We start from the raw sequence: 14363 nt of genomic DNA on the forward strand, positions 1-14363 counted from the left end.
ATATATGTTTGGTTCTTCCTTAAATCTGCTTTGTGTTGTTCGGGGTATGTCACGTCTAATATATTGCGTTTCCCGGGAAATTCGAACATTTTATCGTTCAACCGGCAGGAAAAAAAGTAACAATAATAATGTTTAAAATTTGACGGAAAAACAGCCGTTCGCTTTAAATCTAGTTTCGCGCTTGGGAAACAGCGTGCTCAGGAATATTGATATTATTATATTACAATATGTTCGTAGAGTACATCTATTTTGCGAGAGAAAATTTGAGGAAAAATGTTGAAAACGTTCGTTCATCTCGTACCGCAGTAGCGTCCATGGACGTTTTCGAGCGAAGAAATATAATAATCACGCGGTGATTGCACGAGAAGAGAAACGAAAATAATTCGAAACTCAACGTGCAACTCTGACGGTTAGGAAAACGTAAAAATCCGTCCGGGACCCCAAACGCGTCGCCGCGTTCGAGGTGTTTGCGAGAGGATAACGAAACCGAAAACCATTCGACGAACCCCGACGCCGAACGTATCTCGCGCGGGAGAAGAAACGAACCAGGGATGGTCTGTTACACGGTGCGTTCAGTGACGCGTTCGAGGGGGGAGGGGGGAGAAAAGGGGCATTTGGACCCTCTGAGACTTGTTTTCCGTCTCGTCGAAACAGCGATAGCAAGTTGAATCCCATCGGCGATAAAGAAAAATCTATTGTTTACAGTGTTATGATCTGTGGTCATTTGTTATTTTGTGCTGTACCGCTGGTAGTCGATTCGGTCGGTTTCGCGTGGGTTAAAATATTTGATGTTCCATTAGAACCGTGAACGTTGAACGCGCCCAAATCGGTTGTGCAGATCTCGCCTGCCGAGAAAAACGACGAAATCGCCGAAAAACTGTTTGGCGGACGCGCCACCGCAAAACGCCCGTCGGACGTCAACGTGGCCTCGACTTCGGCTCATGCGTCGGCGTCGGCGTTCGCGGGCATCATCATCATCACCACCACCGCAACCACCACCGCCACGCAGGACCGTTGTGTTGCGCTTTTCGGCCCCCCAACCCCATCGCCATACCGTCGCGCCCCCCGGTGCCCGCGCCGGTATATAAGCGCGCGCGTCACGGCCATTCCGGCCGTACAATTGCTACGTCGTATCACCGCGGCACACACGCACATCCGGTCCGGCAGACGTCCACGTCCGAAAACCGCCCCGAGTCGCCGACAGGTAAGCCGACGTTTTTCGTAACACTCGCGCGCGGAGAAACACCGTTAAGGAAACCCCTCGACGAGGACGTTTACGGCGCTTACCCCGCTGTTTTTGTCGACACCGCGAATCCGTCGGTTTTAGGACCCGAGCCCTGAACATAATTCAAAAGTCGAACGGTGTAACTCCATAGGTTGACATTTTTCAGGAGAGGATCTTTCAACTATAAAAAACTAAATTATGTTTTCAGTTGATCAGCTCATTTATTATCTTACACCTTGTTGAGGAAAATTTAAAGCTATATAAATAAAAATGTAAAAAAACATTCAGTGTCCGTCTCGTATAAAAAACACATTTTTTTATGGAGGTAGTCACATGAAAGATATTTAATTCTGAGTGAAACACAAACCATTATAATCGACGTACAATTTATTAATAATTTTTTTTAAACAATTACGCAAAATAGCCTAAATTCAAAAACGATCAAAAACGAGTTTAATAATTTTATTCTGCGTAAGTGTACAGTCGTAATATATATATATTAACTATATAAAACGCGTATTCGTAGTCGTTGTCGGTGACCCGTGTGCGCAAAGGATAACGTTTTTTTTTTTTATCGAATCCTTCTAAGCCGATTCGCGACGACTCGCGGTCCAACTCCAAATACGCGTTTAACCCGTGCGCGAGATCAACAGATTAACACAATCCGATCATTCGTGATCGACAATATTGTTGGGCGTGGAAAATAAAACCAAAAGTTTTTCGTTCAACTCGTGGTTCGTAATCGAATACCGTTATTTTCGAACCGGACCCGTTGCATTATTCACGGTAAAAAGCTGTATTCCTTTTAGACACGGGGATTCGCTAAATACCGTTAAAAATATCAAGCCCGTCTAAAATTGCTATTCGTAAATTTCCGGGGCGCGTGTTTTCTCTCGTGCTGTCTACGATTTCAGTGAAAGGATTTCGCGTTTTTCGTGGTCCGATGATTGACTAAAACCATTATATTATGTTGTTATTATAACCACGTCAAGTCACCGCGTTCAACACCGAAATCGTGGTTACGGCTGATTTAAATACGTGATGTATACGTTCACGTGATCATCATTAAAAAGTTATTGCTATTGCGTATTATTATTATAATTATTATATCATGATTTATTTAAAAACTAAATCTTCGAATATATTCGAAATATACAAATATTTAGTGCCGGATGATTCGCGTGTGGTCTTTTTTATAATTGTGATCAGGCATTTTTTTTATCATTAGGCAAGATAGGCAACTGTCTGCGGCATCGAATTTTTATGAATTTCTTTTTTTTTTTAGAATACAACTTTCATTGAATAAAATAAATATGAGCAAAATATAATATTAAAAAATAAACAAAATCAGCATAAAATGTTAAATTTTTTATTTTGTTTAATGGCCTGAAATGTCCAAATCATGCCCTACTGAGAAAAAATAATTTTACAATAATATAATTTATAACTATTTGTTGTTTAAACAACACCGTTGTAAATATTTTATTTTTTATTATCGTCTGTAAGATCAGGGTTGTTAATTAGCAAATATTTTCTTTTTCTCCAAGAAAGATGTATAAGGTTACAGTAAATATTCAAAGAATAGAGTGCAGTTACTTAATCAAACATAAATAAAAGTAAAATTAAGCTTTCATTATTTTACCATTGAATTAGTAAAAAATATTTTGTTAAATAAATATTTGAAATCTTGCATCATGGTATAGAACATTTTTTTTTGTAATTTTTTTACAATTATAACACTTATAGACACCAATGTAATTTATTGAAATTGCACAAATTTATTCTTACTATTTAATATCTTAGAAAAAAATTGCCACTCCATAATAAGTGGTTTCTTTTTTTTATTTGAATTACCATTTTCTAATTCAATAAGTGTATGATTAAAAACAATACACTTCACTATCGTCAAACCTTAAATATAAATTATCATAATTATTGTATTTTGCTGTTGTTTGTTTTTATAATCAAGTGGTAAAACTTCTTCTAAGGTTTATAAGTAATTTATATTTTAAAACTTGAATTATATGTTGTCAGATACGATAAAGTATAATAATATAGCTTAATAAAATAAAATTTTAAACTATAGAATTATGGGCGAAATTAAAATGTTTGTTAGAACTGAAGCGTTTATATTATTATGTATATGAACATGTTTATATACTTGAATGTTGTATCTTCTATCTGTAATAAATAATAATCATTCGTGTAGTTTCGTTTAATACATTGGAGTAAAAACAATTGAAGTATTAAAAACGGTTTAAAATATTTACGTTTGATACTTATATTCGTTTATATACACGGACAATAATAATATCGAAAAAACAATTCGTAATAAAAGGTTTTATAGTGTAGATAATCGTTCAACTTTAATTATGACATCCATAAAGTAGTATGTATACATAGTATACGTGGTGTACACAACAAAACTAATGTGAACTTTTCAACGGGGAAAAATAAGTAAACATTTTGCTTGGCGCGCTTGTATCGAATATTAGTAATACTATATTCTACATCAATAATATATCAATTCTATCACATTCTATCAGTACCCATTCGATGAAATATTTAACAATCGATGTGGCCATTAATTGTTTTAATTTTTACTCGTGTATTTTGAAATTGTAAAATACTCTGAGAATAACTTCAGTAATCAGTATCACTATATTTTAATCAAATAAAACCGTTCACTCTATAATATCTATGTTTGTTGCATTTCGTGTGTGGTATGTCAGAAAATCTATCTATTTAAGTGTAAAAAAAATGTCGACCAATACAATAGTTGAAACAGTCGGCTTACAATTGTTGCAGTTATTAGATCTAGTGAAATTTAAATTCTACCTTATTTGTTGAGATGTTAAAATATCTTAATATCATCAATAGTTATATATGATTCGTAGTAATAATCATTAATCGTAGCTTATGATTGAAGTTAGTTATTTATTTACTTCGAGGAGATCATTAAAACATAAAAACTTAATTTTTCAAAATAATGACGATATCAATTAATTACAAACAAATTATAACATGTTATAATATAATATAGTGTATAAACTCTCACAACAATGTTACTATCCGTATTTAATAAATAATATTGTATTCTTAAAACAATTATTTATTTCATTAGAATCTAAAAATGTTGAAAAATGTCTTAAATTGCCTTATTATATATTATTATATATTAAAAATGTCTCGATTATTAAAATAATCACAATTTTTTTCATGTTAAGCAATTTGATTTTCAAAATAATATTTCAAAAAATAATGTACAATATGAAAGAAACTACTATTTATGATAATTTAGATGATAAACAGCATGTTCTTGGTATATTTTTAGATACCAATAAAAAAGCCTTTGACTTTGTAGATCATAAGATAAATTATATTATTGTGGTATTAGAGCACTTGCATATTGGTTAATTAAGTCTTACTTAAATGATAGAGTGCAGAGAGTAAAAATATATTATATAGACATATAAAATAAATAATTATAGTAATTAACTTAAAATTGATTACTCTGTATCACTAGGTACTATATTTGGATTACTGTTATTTATTATATACATTAACGGACTTCTTAACCAAGATACTCCTGGAAAAATAATATGTTTCACTGATGATACAATCATTTTATTATAAGGCCAGTAAATTATTGATTTTTTATAAAAAAAACTGAAAAAGTTTTTCCATTGTTGAAAACTGGTAAGACAATAACTCACTAGAAATTAACATGGATCTTAAGTATTAAAAATTCTTTGCATTTAGACTCGTTTAAAATTATTGCACACAATAATAATAGCAACAATAAGATTAATTCTGTTAATACCTGCAATTGTAAGACATTGGACAGAGTTCTATAAAATAAGTTCTATGTATAAGAAAAGTATGTATAAAATATACATACAAGAAAAGTTCTATAAAATATGTCGGTATAATTATTGATGAAAATTAAAAATGGAACGTACACATTAACTTTATTAATAAAATACTTAGAATATTTTTCTATATATTTAAATCCCTTAGATAAATTATAAATTTTATATAAAAAAATTAACCTGCGCTGCTCTAATAAAGATTATTATTTTTATGGAATTTATTTTTTTTGAGAGGAACATATAATACTCACTTTCAGAACCTTGATATTGCATTAAATTGTAATCGTCATCCTTAAGAAGTTTTTGTGAAGGTAATTTTCGTTCGTCTAAATTATTATCTACTATCATCTGAGTATTTTTTCTGTTATACTGAAGTGACGTCGAAGTTGTTTTGAAATTGTGAGGGGAAAATATGAAATATATAGTCCGGTTTACTATCCCTTTTCAAAAGTTTCTAGTAAAATCGGTATAACTAATGATGGCCAACATACATGTATTATGTTATCGGTTTTGATCGGACCCTCATATCATTATGTCAACATAGGTTTTGACGTCCTGCTGCTACAGTTTCCCGGACTGTCACTATACGGTTTTTCACAATCGTTAACGTTGCAATGTTTTATTTTACCTACACCATAAATTCGATTTTCGACGAGTAAATATATGTGATCTGCCTGAGTTCACGAGTTTCAAAATTAATATGTTGTGATCCATTTGATCATATTAATATAATAATGTTCTAATTATTCGGTACATGGACGCCGCAAGAGTGATGAAAGGAGTGCACTTTCACCATTCTGGATTTAAAAAAAAAAAGGAATATCATTTAAAAATGTAAAAATGTAGGATAGAGACTATTATTATTATTATCGAATTTTCTAATAGCTGTCGAAAAACAACGAAAATAATTTTGTATTGTCATATTATTTCAAAACGTATTCACCTTAAACAATTTAATCATTATTTAAAAATCAGTGTATATACTGTACATGATGTACCTTCCTGACGGAATTTCTGGCGACGCTTATGATTCGGTGTACTCGTAATAATTATAATTAATCATGTAACACTGTTTCTAAGCGAAACAAATACGTTGAGACTTAAGCGGATTACTATGATAGAATGTACAATTTTTTTTCTTAGACGCCGAAATTCATATTGGTTTTTATGTATAGAAATTATTATTCGGACTAGTAATCTAATCTACGGGCAGTTTGTTGAGTTTTCAATAGGGCTTCGAATTTATTATAATGTTTTCCACGAGAGCGTCAAACTTTCAACACATCATATATCATATCAATAGTATAATAGTTTCAGTTAATCGCTTTTGTTCGCCGCCCGACACTATTCGGTAGACATTTGAGTCGTTTACGTTATTTCACGAGGGACAAGGAGAATTCTGGTCTTCAAAATACATGTTCGTTTTTGTACGGGATATTTAAAATTTTATAACCTATTTTAATAAGTGTGTGATAAATAACCATAAAAACTTAGTATTAAGATTTTAATTTGAAAACTGTACGCTACCGATCGTCCTGTATTCATTTTTAATGGGCACCTGCCCGCCCAAGTAAATAAATAAATAAGATATCTTGTGTTCGGACCGTAACAGTCGTTTGATCGTCCTAATTATAATATTATCACATGAATTTTAACCAGTCACTGCCACTGGACTAAAATCGTGTGGCACAAAATCGCACGTCTGGTGCGTGGGATCGCAACACCGAAATTGTGAACACGGAGCGCATTCGCTGACACATTACAATATTGCGGAGCACGTTTTGTCATACGTTTTGTTAGTGTTCGCATTGTTTCGGGAACGTCCAACCTTTTGAGAAAACTAGAAGTTATCGTGGGCCTAACATAATTTTAAAATTACAAATTTGATTTTTAATTATGGTACCTACGCATCATCAGTTTTATATTATAATAATACATTTTATTCATAATAATTGCAATAGTATTAAAAAACACTTTATTGAAGAGGAGAATTTTTATTTTTATTGAAATAACAAAACAGATAAATACAACTTTTTAAATCGATTCTTTTCCGCAAGTAATAAAAGTATGAAATCGTCGCTGGTATTAACATTTACCACGAGTCGGATATTATTATATAATATTCGATCCCGTACTCGTGTGCAGGTATGTATATTATAATATACACAAACGGCAGTCCACCACACAGTGTACTATAACGCAATTTTCAGACGGACAAAATTGATATTTTCCAAATCATACAATACTTGTCTAAATAATATTTTTAATCATAGTGAATTTGATTAATGCATAATTTTTAAAATTGAAATATTTTTAAGTACAATATTATAGATAATTAATCAATAGTTTAAATGGAATTTTTAATTACAAATGCAATTGTAAAATTTAAAGGCAATAATAGGATTTAACAAAATAATTTTATTCTGAGTCCGAAATACTCGTACAATAATAACTATATGATTTAACATTAATGACCAATTTTTTAACGGCTTCATCAAGTTCAACAATTTTTAATTTTTTTTTATGGAGTTGTTCGTAAGCTTGAAGTATAATGACCGGATGTAATCAATAACACATGAATCAAGTCTTCATTTTGACGTGTTCATGATATTTTTCTGGTATTATGCCCTGTAATAATTTTAAAATCTTTATTTTTAGACTCTTGGACTTCTTCTAACAATTAACCTATAGAAAATAAACCAGAACTTAATGCGTACGAAATTTAATGTTCATAGTCAGTGATTAGTGATCACTGATTATGTTTTCGACTTGAAATATTCAGGTGCATGTGTAGTTATTTATGAATTTGAAATTTACTAAACGTTTGAGTTATATACATGTTATTTGGATAGCATTTTTTTTCGAATTAAAAATGTTCGCATTATTTAGACATATATATATATTGGTTTTCCGTTACTTTGCCGATTTTCTTATGTTTGTGTACTGCTGCTTTTAACTATCATCTGAAATAAAAGCTATTGCCTTATTTAGTGTTTAGAGTATATAGCTACGGATAGAGAATTAAAATAAGATTTTTTTATTTTTGTTGATCTTGTTGGAGTAGTCAAAGATTATTTTAATAACACGGCAGTGTTTCTCTTACTGAATTTTAGCAATTCATTCTAAGCAGCGTACTATTTCTGGGGACGAGTATGATTTTAATAGACCTTTAACTTTTTGATCTTTTGGTAAAAACAGAAAGTGTTTTACGCGGTTGGTAATCTAACAGGCATGAAGTAAAAGCAACTAAGGTTTAAATATTTGGCATAATAAGCTCTGTTTCAGGCCACTGTTTATTATTTTTGTATAAATTACTCAACTTTTCAGCATTTGTAGCCTATAACCTTGTCAAAATTACAGCAAGACTACGAATTTTCCACATCATAATTAGATTATGATTACAGTACATACGGATTCGTTTATCACACCGAACACTATATTTATATTTGATAAGCTAACCTACTACAATTATAGATTATTTTCAACATTTTTATTAAAAATATCTTAAAATAATACTTTGTTCGCGTAAAAGTGCATTTTAGATCACTGTGCGGCGGCGCCTTGATGAAATCGATAGGATAGCATTTTTTATCGTTGCGTTATTACTATACGAAACGTATGTCACCGAAATCGTCTGTTAAACTCGATTTTTCTTGCAGAGCCAACCAAACAGGCGGTAGTTGTTTTTTGGAAGGTAACGCGATGTTGATCTGGGTGTTTTAGTCAGGTTAGTAGGACCGCCAATCCCCGATGCTATGAATTGGGGTTTGATATTCTAAATTTTCGTCCCTTGAAGTTTGATCGAGGCAACTACATCGTTTCGGATGCTAAAGTTTCGCGTGGTGTTGCATCACGTGGATTAGCCGATGCATTTTGTCTCCCGGTCGATCGTAAATGCATTATCGTGGGAACGTCATCGTTTTGATCGCAAGTTAACCCGGTCCTATAAATTGTATTTACCGCGATTCAGTGGATCTCGGTAAGGAAATCGCCAGGCCCTAGACCGATGGAGGTGAGGGACAATAACGCTCACTATTGCGCATTCGCCGCACGTGCGTAGGACCTGCCTACCCGCGTCCAGGTACTACCATACTACTCCGCATGTAGAACGGCCGTTCAATCGTCGCGTCCACGTGCTACTTCGCTACTTCCGCCGCAATTCGCGCGATCTTTCCTTTCTATAAATCTGGAACGTATCCGCCGGGAAAACGCGCGTGAAATAATATAGCTACGCGACCGTAACTTTTGCGTATGATGTGATCAAATCGACCGATGTCCAGTGCAGTGGTTTTCAACCTGGGGATCGCCAAAGATCGTTTGGATCCTCCGAAAATAATGAACAAGTGGTTAATCATATCGAAATGTATTATTTTAAAAATCAATTCAATTATTACGAACGTAAAATATTACATCGAATAAAACAGCGTAATCTTGTCTGATTACGGATTATCAACTATGAACGATACTTACACTTGTACCGTAGACGTGTGTTACAACAACGTTAGCTACAAAAATAATATTTAGTAATCAGTTTGGTTAAAAAACCAAATTTAAGATTTGCATTTTCTAATATAAAACCTGATACGGCAATTATAATTTCAACAATTCAAGCACATTAAAACGAGAAAATTGGTAATCTTCATACTGCTTATTGATTGATACATTATATTTTTGTTTATTTACGTGCACCTATTAAAAGATTATTTATTATTTTAGCGGCTGCATTAAAATTAAAACAAAAATTGGGGTTCCGGTAAAATGTAGTAAAATCTATATTTTACCACCAGTCGCTCAACTGGATCCCGTCGGAATCGTCACACGTCACTCGTCACGGACCGTCGGTATTATTTCAGTGTGCTCGTTTCCAAAACGATTGGCCGGGCGAGAGGAAAACGCGTGTGTGAAATAACTGTTTACGACTTCTTTCACCACGACCCGTTCAAGTTTTCCCATTTATTTTCCTTCGCCGCGCGCCCGCACACGTTATTATTCATACAACGTCGGCATTTTACGCGCCTACACCAATAACTAAACCACTGCACCGCACACGATATGTAATACATGCGCAACGCGTTCGCGTTATGAACATATACGCACAGAGGTGGAACTAGGAATTTTTACGCCCGGGGAAAACGTTAAAATTACACCCTATCGCAGATCAATAACCAAATACTCTTCTCGAGAAATGTTTTCTAATAATCCAATACACGATCGTACTTATTCAGTTTTAATCTAATACCGGTGTTTAACAAAGTTAAAAATATCAAAATAGTTGTTAATAATTACAAGAGTTACACCCTCTAAAATTTTACGCCCGGGGATGAATCCCCGTCTTCCACCCCGTAGTTCCGCCCCTGTATATGCATATATACGTGTATATTCTATACGCTCATAGCACGAACGCGCTGCGAAATGTGCAATATATGTACGATGAGACTTTCGTTTTTTTTTTTTCACGAACTTTTTTCCGGAACGCTTCGTATCTCGTCTCGTTCGGGTCCACTGGAAACGTTTAAAACGTCTTCCGATCGTTCGAATTTCGCGAGAATCCGAACCGATCAATTGTGTCCCACGCACTCGACGGACATTGATGCTGCAGCCAGCTCTCTCTCTCTCTCTCTCTCTCTCTCTCTTTCTCTCTTTCATTTTTTTTTTCTCTTCAATACAGCCGTAACTCTACTGTTGCGTATAATTAATCCGACTGTTATTTCACTCCAGACGCGTCGTTAAAATTAAATTCGCTGTCCCGCGTATAGGTTTACAAAACCTTTCGTAGCGACGCGAAATAACAATATAGCCGGGGTGCACGTACGTGCGTGCACAATTCATCTCCGTGTACTTCACGTGTAAGCGACTTACACAGTTCTCGCGCGCGAATCGCAGGTTTTTCTCGTGTTGTTAGCCAGCCGAATCGGAAAACCGCACAGTACATTCCGATAAACAGTAACACGCTGTGAGCGAATTAAAAGCCGTCCTGACGCGGCTTACTGGCGTTGTGATTTATTTGACTACGCTACACGAACGCAATCCTCGATGTGCGCAATGAGTTTCTAATAAAAAAAAAAAGGAAAAGGGGGAAAAAAAACGTCTTATTTTTATTATATTATTGTACGTTCGTCCTATTATTTCAGACTTAGGTATATTTTTTTCTCTCGATAAGCCAATTCTTGATTTGCAACACACTCGGCAATGAGGCGGTCGCTTTTTTTCTTTTGATTGATGGATTGTTTTTATGGTTTAGGTTTCATAAACGAGATTTTGTCATTTTTCGAATAAGTTATTTATCCGAGTAATAAGGCGCATCATTATCAGATGAAAAATAAAAAACATCTTCAAACTCTGGCAGTACCTGATGATTTCATCAAGGCGATACATTTTACGTGACACTACGACGGATTCATTAATTAACTCGATTCCATTACAGCAGCCGCGTTGCGTTTCGACACGAAATCGAATAATCATTCGAGCATTAAATTATATCAATATACACGCGAGTGTGTGTGTGTGTGTGTGTGTGTGTGTGTGTACATAAGTGTACTCGTATGTTTGTGTGTCAGACACAGAATTCGAACGACACGTGTTCGAGTCGTGCGATACGTTTACGCGCGACTGTAAAAGACACTTGAACGCGATTTCCGACGTCGCCACAGATAACCGTACCCATTAGCAACCGCGTCCGCTGACATCATAGGCATATATAATTTATAATTTATTACGTTTCACGTGTTTCTCCCGGACCCGTTTAGTGAAATCAAATCAATTTTTAGAGTCTTCGTCTCGTCGTGACAACGGTACGCACATAACACACATTTAAACGTTTGTGCGCCACGTCCTGTACCTCTTAACACGGACAACGCGTTCGGATATTAATTACTCGCCGCGGTTGACCTTTTGCCGGCCGCAGCGGTACCGCTGATGAACCGCATTCGCCGAGACCGACTCCTGCAGTTGTTGTTATGTCCAAAACGGGATCGACGGCGGTCCGTCTCGGTAACGCGGAGGATACGGTTTTATTATATTTTTTTTAATTTTTTTTTTTTTTTTTTTTTTAATAACCGACGCATGACTTATTTTCCCCTCATCCGGGTCCGCTGGCCTTCTTCCCGCGCACACGTTATCCGTACCGTACTGCTGACAACGACCAGCGAAACGTCAGCCCACGACCAACTAATCGTGATCGTCACCTCAGATCCCGTGCACGCAACAAGAAAACATTTGTTTCGCATTAACACGTAACGGAATAACTCGTACAATACGTGCGAGTACACCGTTCGTCTTGCGTACACGAACGACTCAAACGTTTCGCGCGTGCGCGTGGTCTGGTGTAACGTACGCCGATCGAAATGGTACGGGGATTCAAATGTTAAGACTGTACCGACTAGATCCGGGGTGTTGATAAAATCATGTACAACTATGTAATTACATCAAACCGTAAATGGGTGAACGATGAATCGCATTTGGAAAAGTGCCCTGTAAGACTGGAGGGACGAGTTTCCAAAGAAACTACAGCAGTGTAAAGTCGCGAATTCGACTAGGACCAGTAAGATCAGGATTTAATTCGATTTTGATATTTATTTCTACAATAGTTGTACTGTACAAGGATATTATGGTTCGTTATAATTTTAGATATTATACGAGTATTAGTGCGATCTGGTGTTTATTTTATTATGTTTTTGTTATAATGTACGTCATACGAAATAAATAAATTTGTAAATATAATAATTGTAAGTTGAAAACCGTAAAATAACTTACCGAAGCGTTGAATAACGTGCAATGAATCCAATGCGTTCAAATTTCTGTACCAACGTCACCATTAAGAACTCTAACGTATCATCATTTACTTATTTCGCTATGTTGGAGCATAATTCAATATTTCTGTTCACAAATTTACTGTAGTTTTCTTTTTTTTCTATTCATATATAACATTTGAAAACCATTATCGGTGCAATTCGAGTTCGCAAAGTATAACCGTTTACATATATGTGTTGTACATTGAAACCATTATATACAATTAACCGAAATACCTATTACAAATTAAATAAATCCCAACTGCTATTCATCTTTATTATTTTTATTATTCTATATTGTCAAAAAAAATTTTCCCAAATTTTATAATATTAATACGTTTTTATTTGAAATGCCATGTAAAAATATAAAATACATCCACTTGATTACCTTAAACTACAATCGTTTTATTAAATGTTTAATATTCACAGTTTCACCTTCTCCAATTTGGTAAAATGTTTACTCGGATAAAAAAATATTTCAATCTAGAAACTAATCAGTTAATATTCGTTTTTAAAAAATTGGAAAAGTTAAAAATAAAGTTTAAGTTGTACACGTAAGTGCATGATAAATAAACTTGGGAGTACACCGAATGCGATTCGGACTGACCCCCCTACGAGGTGGCGAGCAATTTGGACATTTAAATTTATGTTTATTTTTTTGGCATGCAATCCAGATTCACCGACCAAGAAATTTGATGAAATAAATGTATGATTACATCGCACCGAATGCATCGAAGAGTTCTTGAGAAATACGAAATTTAATTTTGAATTTATGAAGAAAAAAACACTTCTCCTGTACCAGTGTTGTTCGATTACAGAATTATCATATGTTGTACAACGTTCGTGCATACTGCAATCGTCGTATACGTATACAAAAAGCTCTCCACAGAAGAACGCGACGAAATAGTAATCATTTTACCGGGGGAAGTCATTTAAGTGTGTTTCTCATTTTTAAACCGAACCCGAAGACGTATTGCGAACAAGTATAACGGAAATAGATTTTTTACAAACATTTTTTTACGATAGTACAAACTAAAGCAGAACAAAACGAAAAGATTGCAGAGAGCGACTACAAATACGCATCCCGTCGTTTCAACGGTATCTTTGACGCAGAGCGCTATTATTCTTTTTAAAAATTTCTCGCTGGTATAGAAATGCTGATTACTCATGATCAAAAGTGATCGATTGTTGTGTACGTAGAAAGCACCTGATGAGTAGTCGTATACTCTTTATTGCTGTTATCGACACGACGGCGGCGTGTGTGTCGTAGATCATCGCTAACGGTCGTGTACATTAGTCATTTTCGACCAAGTAGTATTAATAATAATATTTAATTTATAGGTATGTGCGGCGGCGGTATTTTTTTTTTTTTTTCTTTTCGCTTCTTCTTTAAACGGTATACCGACTGTTTTACAGGTACATATACATAATATGTATATGTATTCTATGCCGCAAACAATAACTGCAGTAATGTCATTT

General features: G+C 34.5%; 1 protein-coding gene across 1 annotated transcript in view; it reads left to right on the forward strand.

Moving 5' to 3' along the window:
- The first annotated feature begins 1129 nt into the window (after positions 1–1129).
- The window catches only part of LOC112684008 (short neuropeptide F), an 84552-nt gene continuing 71318 nt past the window's right edge, over positions 1130–14363 (forward strand). The window contains exon 1 of the mRNA XM_025555294.1: positions 1130–1204. The gene's annotated coding sequence lies outside the window, so the exon portion shown is untranslated. The remainder of the gene's footprint in view (positions 1205–14363) is intronic.

The sequence above is a fragment of the Sipha flava genome, unplaced genomic scaffold (assembly GCF_003268045.1).
Source record: "Sipha flava isolate LNK unplaced genomic scaffold, YSA_version1 239_pilon_pilon, whole genome shotgun sequence".
In the NCBI taxonomy this organism is placed as follows: Eukaryota; Metazoa; Arthropoda; class Insecta; order Hemiptera; family Aphididae; genus Sipha; species Sipha flava.